The following is an 8,841-nucleotide window of genomic DNA, read 5'->3' as shown; positions in this document are numbered from 1 at the left end:
TGATGTTCTGCAATACTATGGAAGAATTAGATCCAGCCTTTTAATATGGTGACAATACTTGTTTCAATCCATTTCAGTTTGTTTGTTTGTTTTTTAATGTACAACTGGAGGCTTTCCCTCATGGTAGAATTGATAGGGTTTGATTTTGCTTTTGATGTTAGATTGTGACCTGCTGTGACCCTCCTGTTGTTATGTGTCGTTATTTTGCTGGTATTTGCAGATGAGAAAAAGAAAGCATGAGTCTGATTCCAGTGAGATGCGGTACTTGCTTATCAGATAACATGTCAAAACAGCAGTCAATCTGACAGCCTGCCACACAGAGTTTTTTCCCCCTGTCCTCAAATGTAATTAATTTTCTACATCCAAACGTTTAGACGAAGCACCAGAAAAATATCAGGAGCAGCTCCACCTTCAACAAAATACTTAATACTCTATAAACAACTCTTTATCTTACAATACACAGAATTTTTCCAAACCCAATTTATCTCATTATATTATGTATTTTGTTTCAAGCTGTAAAACAACAGTCACCAACTTGTGCATCCCCTGCAAGGCACAGAAATATAAGGTTGGCAGTCAATGGAGTGTAGTCTGCCAATCTATAAGCCCATTTGTATGGTTGATTCTATATAGCATCTGGAATTAGCTGGATAATAAGCTCCATGCACGCAATTTGATGTGTGTATCACAGAACTCCAGGCCATAATTTGGGCCAGGTTTCCTAGGTCTTAGCCTTGGGACCTGATACTGCTCCCTGAAAGATATGGCATAACCATGCATCTGAGTATATGCAGAGTGCTTTCACCTCAGCATCAATCTTTATGTTCTCAAGGATACCTCATAGAATATAGCGCTTTGCATCATTAGAAGGAAAGCCCATTTAAATATTTTCTTTTAAATAAAATATTTCATGAGAGCCAATGTGGTATAATGCAAGGAGAGTTGAACTTGGACGGCAAAGATCATTTCATTATTTTCATTATTATTTATAATTTATACTGTGGTATCAGTATACATGGCACCTTGCAGAGTTACTTAGGCAAAACAGCCAGGTCCATGTTCCTAGGAGCTTACAATCTATAACAGACAATGATGTTGTTCTCACAACCAGCTCTACCTGGGTTAGAGCAGCCCTCCCCAGGTAGAGTTCCTCGTGGGAACCACTGGGATCGGGACTGATCCCGGCATTCCTTGGCTGGGTAGCTTGGGTTTTTTTTTAACCTGGGCTAATAGTGAGGTAGAAGGGCACAAGTTTGCCCTTCTATCCCACTCACCAGTTGTGTGGACACTTGGGCTGCCTACACAGAATTGTCCACAGAGCTGAGTGGCAAGAGCACTCGGCAGTGGGGAAATCCTCTAATGCACTGTGCTCCTGGCACAGTGCATTATGGGATGCCGGAGGACTGCCTCCTCTTGATTCTGGCTCTGCTGCTTGCTGCGGTGCCTCTCATGTGCCCCATGGACAGCAGAGCTTTTAGACCAGCGGTGCTCATGTGGGAGGAGGCAGGTAGGTGTCTGCCTCCCCACCACCAGGTACGTAGATCGTGTGAGCAACCTTAATGGGGAAACAAGAGCGAAAGGGAGGGAGTGAGAGAGGGAAGGAAGAAGAGACAAGGGAAGAGTGTGGCCAATCCCCTCTTTGTTGTCATTTTAAAGACACATCCACTCCAGCGGGCTTTTCCCACTGTTGGCTAGGAAAGTGTTTCTAAAAATTATATTGGATTTTTTATTGAGCATTTAAAAAACTGTATTAATTTTCATTGTATTTGTGATGTTGTTGTATTTTCTTGATTTTGATTTTGTGAGTCACTTTGGAGACCTGTGACAAAGGCAGGCTATACATTTCTTAAAATAAAGAAAAATACATGAATTTGATCTGGGTTCAAATCCATTTTAGCCATGGATTCGTTCATTAGCCATGAACTAATCTTGGACTAATCATTCTCTCAGGTTAAACCTCTGACAATGTTGTTGAGAACAAAATTGGGGGTGGGGATCCCTTGTATGTTGCCCTAAATGCCTTGGAGGAAAGATGAGATATAACAAAAAGACAGGGGCATTGCTAGGTACTTAAAAGATCTGGGGCTCAGGCCCATAGCCCCACTCCATTTTGACAATTATCTTTTCATGCTCTCCAAAGCAACCCAATGCTCTCTTCCAGTTGTTGAAGCCAAATATTATAGGGCTAGCGTGGTGTAGTGGTTAGAGTGCTGGACTAGGACCGGGGAGACCCGAGTTCAAATCCCCATTCAGCCATGAAACTTGCTGGGTGACGCTGGGCCAGTCACTTCTCTCTCAGCCTAACCTACTTCACAGGGTTGTTGTGATGAGAAACTGAAGTATGTAGTACACTGCTCTGGGCTCCTTGGAGGAAGAGCGGGATATAAATGTAAAATAATAATAATAATAATAATAATAATAATAATAATAATAAGCCACTGCATGGTCAATATTTGCACAATATAAGTGGAAAATCAGACATCACCAAGACCTGGCAATGGCTTAAGAATGGCAACTTGAAGAAAGAAACAGAGGGTTTAATACTGGCTGCACAAGAACAGGCACTAAGAACAAATGCAATAAGATCAAAAGTAGAAAAATCAACAACAAACAGCAAGTGCCGCCTTTGTAAAGAAGCAGATGAAACCGTGGACCACCTAATCAGCTGTTGTAAAAAGATCGCACAGACTGACTACAAACAAAGGCATGACAAAGTAGCAGGGATGATACACTGGAACATCTGCAAAAAATACAAGCTACAGTACCTGTAGCCAAAGATTGGTGGGATGATAAAATTGAAAAAGTTGTAGAAAATGAAGATGTAAAAATATTATGGGACTTCCGACTACAAACAGACAAACATCTGCCACACAATATACCAGATATAACTGTAGTCGAGAAGAAAGAAAAACAAGTTAAAATAATTGACATAGCAATACCAGGTGATAGCAGAATAGAAGAAAAAGAAATAGAACAAATAACAATATACAAAGATCTACAAATTGAAATTGAAAGGCTGTGGCAGAAGGAGACAAAAATAATCCCAGTGGTAATTGGCACCCTAGGTGCAATTCCCAAACAACTTAAAGAGCACCTCAACACCATAGGGGCCACAGAAATCACCATCTGCCAATTACTGGGAACAGCCTATTCAGGGGTGGGGAACCTTGGCACTCCAGCTGTTGTTGAACTACAACTCCCATCATCCCCAGCCACAATTGTGGCTGGGGATGATGGGAGTTGTAGTTCAACAACAGCTGGAGTGCCAAGGTTCCCCACCCCTGGCCTATATTCTGCGATGATATCTATAATAATAACAGCAACAACACTGATAATAAAATTCAGCCATCCCAGGTCCTTGGGAAGGACTCGATGTCTGTATAAAACAAACCAGTCAATAACACCTGTCTGACTGTGTAAACAACAACAATAATAATATTTCTAGTTAAAGCAAGCTGAAGCTATTTATAGTGGCTGACATCTTGATTAAATTACGTGATAGAAGTCCTATTGAATTTAACAGGGCAAGTTAGTCCTGACTAATTTATCCTATTAATTTCAAAGGGGGGACTTCCGTTGAGTAATGTAGTCAAGATGTCAGCCACTCTCTTTTAAAGCAGCCAGGTCATCCCTCCATCACCCTCCACACACAGTTGTCTATGCTCTACCACATCCTCATCCCTCTGCCTGTACTTGGTGGCAGCAGCAAGCTCAGCATGCTTTCTTCAAGCTACCGCTTGCCTCATGGTGAGAGGGGAGGGAAGAAGGAAGGTGCAGCTGCCTGCATTCAGCATTGTACGCAGGTGCTGCAAGAACTTGTGCTACCAAAAGTTACTATGCACACAGGCAGGTGCTGTACAGAAAGGAGGCTGCTACCATTGCAGTGGAATAGCCTCCCTAGTGAGGTTCACTTGGCTTGATCACTTTGTTCTTTTAGACGCCAGGTGAAGACCTTTTTGTTCACTCAGGCCTTCCAAAATTTTGATTTTTAAATTTTACTTTTAAAACTGACTTTAAAAAAAGTTTTAAAATTGTTTTGTATAGTATTTTGTATTTTTATTTGTTGCGATTTCATGTGTTATGTGTTTTTACTTGATGTTTTAATGCTTTGTTGTGAGCTGCCCAGAGAACATAACATAACAATTTGTTATGGGGAGGCCAACAAATAAAGTTGTTTATTATTTATTATTATCATCACAGTGTGGGCTGGGTGTGTGTGTGCCTGCAGAGAATGTAGATACTGTGCGGTGTGCACAGTTAAAAGTAACAATGCAATGCCACCTCTACTACGAGTGATAAAGTAATAGTGTGCCTGGCTTGTTGGGCAGTACAGTGGACATCTGGGACATTAAAGAATGGATCCAGGGCATTTGCTCAGGTGGCTGAATGCTGTCAATGCCCCTGCAAATAGATATTGAAGTCATTCACATGACCAAATGGGGGGAAGTTTGGGGGATCCTTCCTACCTTCCCCCAGACATTCAGCATCTCTTAGGGTTCTGCTGCCTTTGCCTCCACATGAACGAAAGTCCTCTCGTATCCCACAATACACCACATGGGCAGTGGAGAGACAGCCCTCACAGCTCTCAGCAGGGCTCCTCTGCCTAGCCGCCCTGCACTTGGGACTCTATGGCTGCTGCTCCCAGTGGCTGCTTTCAGAGCCCCGCTGCTGCAGACGACCAGAAAATGAGGCAGCACAGACTCCTTTCCCCTCCTGCCTCACCTTTTGCCTGGATAGCACATCTGGGCTACTGAGGTCTACAGCAGCTATATCGGGAGGCCTCTCTCCTACCCAAGCAGCTTGTGTTGTGTGAATGGGTTCATTATATCAGCATACCCACTAACATTTCACAAAAAAAGAGAGAAGATGCTTGTACCATCCCCACTCCTCTGCCCAAGAATCATTGCTGAGCTTCCCTCCCTCAATGCTCACCTAACAGCTCTTTCTCTTGCTTTCTGTATTCATTACTCTGTAATAACTAGTCTCCCACCAGTTTAAAAGCCAGAAGGCTGTTCTTGTCAAAAAAACACAATTGTTCTTCAGGGACCTTAGAATTGGGTGTGGCATACCTGGGAGAGGTGGAGCAACAGAATGCTGGCTAGACCCACCCCTCCTTAAAGTCCAAGTTGACCCTCTCCTTAGTCCTCTCTCCTGGTGTAACTGGGTTCAGTGCCTGTTTGATGAGAGCAGCACTAACTCCCAACACTTATCCTAGGCAATTTAGAATGCAATTTAGCGGGAAGTGTCCCTGGGTTCAGCACTGCCCTCCCCAGACAAGGACTGAGCCCAGTTATGTAGGGGGTTGGCATGGAGGGTGGGGCTAGATTGGACACACCCATTCCCCCTGCATCCCGGTACCCACTATCCAGTTGTAGAATGCCCTAAGAGATCTTAGGCGATCAGCCTTTCATGATCTATCTCAGCAGCAGGTGTGTGTGAAATGGCAGGCTAGACACTGCATGATGCATTAGTGTTTGCCTGTATACATTGACACTAGAAACTATGCATCCAATCCTCTGAGATTTAACTGGAGATGGAGCTGAACTCTGAAGAATGACAACCCTAGCAAGTCATCCTTAAGAATGAGCACTTTAGGAAGTCACACATTTTTCAAAAAGGCTTTCCTCACAGGCAAAAATAAGGGCAATGATTTACCAGGGATAGGTATCAGAAAATAGAGACTGTCCACAATCCAAATCACCTAAGGTTCCTTAACTCAGTCTCATTAATTGACATTTGCCATCACCAATTAAATGTTGTCCCTACTGATAAGTCAACTAAGGGGTTGGTTGATTAAGCAATGGACTAAACCAATTAATGGTTACCTTTGTCCCACTGTGTGTTGTCTTACTGTCCCAGAAACAGCTGTGCCAGGAAGGCTGCTTCTATTCTCTTTTGCTAGGATGAAATTTATTCCTGGGGGGATGGTAATGCTTTTAGTTTTTAGAGTCTTCACTTACTTGTAATTCACTTCTTGTTAGGGTAGAAAAAAAAAGAAAAGAAATTTTCCTGAATTGCTTGCTTTGTTGGGATTTCTCTGGAGCCAGTTAGCTTGTTGCTTAGCAAAAGTTCTCATTGTTACACAGATGATTCCAATAATAGCTATTTATTTTCAAACTGGGGCCCTCCTCTACGATAGGCAGTGGGTAGTATTCCCATGTTGTGAGCCTTTTCAAAGAGGCACTGAAAACATTTAAACTTCTAACGTTACTTAATCTTTAATAGATGTTTAATTACGTTTTAATAGCCGATGATTGAAAATAAAAACCCATGTTGGTTTACACTGGAATGTATCCCAACAACTGAGCAAATATTAAATTGGAAGAAAAATGTGAATTTCTAATGAAAGATAGGGCACATGTCCTACGTCTCAGAATATTTGCTATAAAGTTGCTAGAACTTCATACATTTTGAATAGTGGGATAATTTTTCAAAACCACAACACGATCAAATGACTTTCAAGGCCATATGCTACATTTCAGACAATATGTCTGTGATTATCTATTTCCTTTCAACATGAAAGAAGCATTCCACCCTTAACTAAAGGTAGAGCAAATAGGGACAGCCAAAAGCCAGCAACCAACCTCTCATGCTTGAACAAGTGCTTCAATGAGAGAAGATTTAAGCAATGTATGCACATCCTGGATGGTGGTAATGTGAACAGTGCACTTCTAGAGACATGGAATTAGACTAGAAGTGTAGAACATGTGACTTGCCGAATGCCACCCTCCAAGCATGTATTGCAAATTGGTGACTGGGTGATGCCTCTATCTCCCATTTTTATAGTCTTAGGGAGACAGCAAAACCCGGAGTTTACTGAGATCCTAGTAGATCACCATAGATAGGAACAGAGAGGCTGTCTTATACTGAGTCAGACCATTAGTCAATCTCATCCAGTATTGTCTACACTGACTGGCAGTGCTTCTCCAAAGTTTCATGCAGGGGTATTTCCCAGACCTTTCTGGAGATGCCAGGAATTGAACCTGGGGCCTTCTGCATGCAAAGCAGATGCTCTACCACTGAGCTAAGGCACCACCAGTTGGCTGGTGGCCTGCTGGGTCATAAGCTTGGCTGGCCTGCAGTGAAACGTTTAGATTTATATTTGGCCCCCAGGTAAGTTGTCACATGTAAGCAGTATGGGGCTGGAGAGAAAAGCATATTATTCCTTGTTTACATAGTCAGACAGGTGTTATTGACTGGTTTGTTTTATCCAGACATTGAGTCCTTCCCAAGGACCTGGGATGGCTGAATTTTATCATCAATACTGTTGTTTATTATAGATCTCATCGCAAAATATCGTCCCGAGTTACCTCAGAGAGCGCCTTCTTCTGCATGATCCCCACTGCACATTAAGGTCATCTGAGGAGGTTTGTCTCCAGTTACTACTAGCTTGTCGGGTGGCGACTCAGAGGCGGGCCTTCTCTATGGCTGCTCTGAGGCTGTGGAATGCGCTCCCTGCGGAAATCCATAATTTGAATTCTCTATTAGCCTTCAGGAGAGCCCTTAAAACGCATTTGTTCGGCCTGGCTTTCCAGGGTTTTAAAATCGGTTTTAATATTTTAACCCGGTTTCGGGAGTTTTAATTACTGCAATTGTTTGATTCTTATTTTAAAATGTTTTAAAATTGTTAACTGTTGTCACATTGTTTTTAATTTTTGTTTTAGCTCTTTATTGTTTTAGTGGTTTGTTTTTAATTGTAAACCGCCCTGAGGTATTTTGGAAGGGTGGTATACAAATCAAATCAAATCAAATCAAATCAAATCAAATCAAATCAAATCAATAAATAAATATAGGCTGTTCCCAATAAAGTTGCTTTTTGTAATTGGCTGATGGTGATTTCTGTGGCCCCTATGGTGTTGAGGTGCTCTTCAAGTTGTTTTGGAATTGCACCTAGGCTGCCAATTACCACTGGGATTATTTTGGTCTTCTGCCACAGGCTTTCAATTTCAATTTGTAGATCTTTGTATTTTGTGATTTTTTCTATTTCTTTTTCTTCTATTCTGCTATTCCCTGGTATTGCTATGTCGATTATTTTGACTTGTTTTTCTTTCTTCTCGACTACAGTTATATCTGGTATATTGTGTGGCAGATGTTTGTCTGTTTGTAGTCGCAAGTCCCATAATATTTTTACATCTTCATTTTCTTCAACTTTTTCAATTTTATGGTCCCACCAATTTTTGGCTACAGGTAGCTTGTATTTTTTGCAGATGTTCCAGTGTATCATCCCTGCTACCTTGTCATGCCTTTGTTTGTAGTCAGTCTGTGCGATCTTTTTACAACAGCTGATTAGGTGTTCCACAGTTTCATCTGCTTCTTTACAAAGGCGGCACTTGCTGTTTGTTGTGGATTTTTCTATGTTTGCTCTTATTGCATTTGTTCTTAGTGCCTGTTTCCTGAATTGTATATCCCCTCCCAGTATTGGGAGTTGAGCTGTGCTTTGAGCTGTAATAGTCCTATAAGCAGGAATATGCTGCCCCTTTTATCTTAAATTATTTTAGTAGTATTTTAGTAGTATTTCCAGTTATTTTGTGTTGAGGAGGACTTTTTGGATTTTATTGGGTGCTACTGATCCCATAGAATGCTGATTATCTTCTCTTTTATATTTGTTCGGACTTCACGCTGGTCTCCGACCGAAACAAAGTGTCTGACTGTGTCCTTTTTAGCTTATATGTATTTTAGCTACTCTGTTTGTGCTTTATAGATATTTTAAACATTTCGTAATTTTTAGATTCCTCCCTTCTCAGCCTTATCTGCTATATCAATCTTATTCTCTGTAATACTGTAACATTTCCCCCCCTTTTATGTAGCATTTATTGTATAGTATTACTGTTTTATAACCTG

General features: G+C 41.5%; 1 non-coding gene across 1 annotated transcript; it reads right to left on the bottom strand.

Annotated features, from left to right (window-relative positions):
* Positions 1–6,962: 6,962 nt before the first annotated feature.
* Positions 6,963–7,037, bottom strand: TRNAA-UGC (transfer RNA alanine (anticodon UGC)). Its single transcript has one exon. It is a non-coding gene; the product is annotated as a tRNA-Ala (tRNA).
* Between the last annotated feature and the right edge of the window lie 1,804 nt (positions 7,038–8,841).

This window comes from Hemicordylus capensis, chromosome 3 (assembly GCF_027244095.1).
Source record: "Hemicordylus capensis ecotype Gifberg chromosome 3, rHemCap1.1.pri, whole genome shotgun sequence".
Lineage (NCBI taxonomy): Eukaryota > Metazoa > Chordata > Lepidosauria > Squamata > Cordylidae > Hemicordylus > Hemicordylus capensis.
This window is presented reverse-complemented; position numbering and strand designations above follow the sequence as displayed.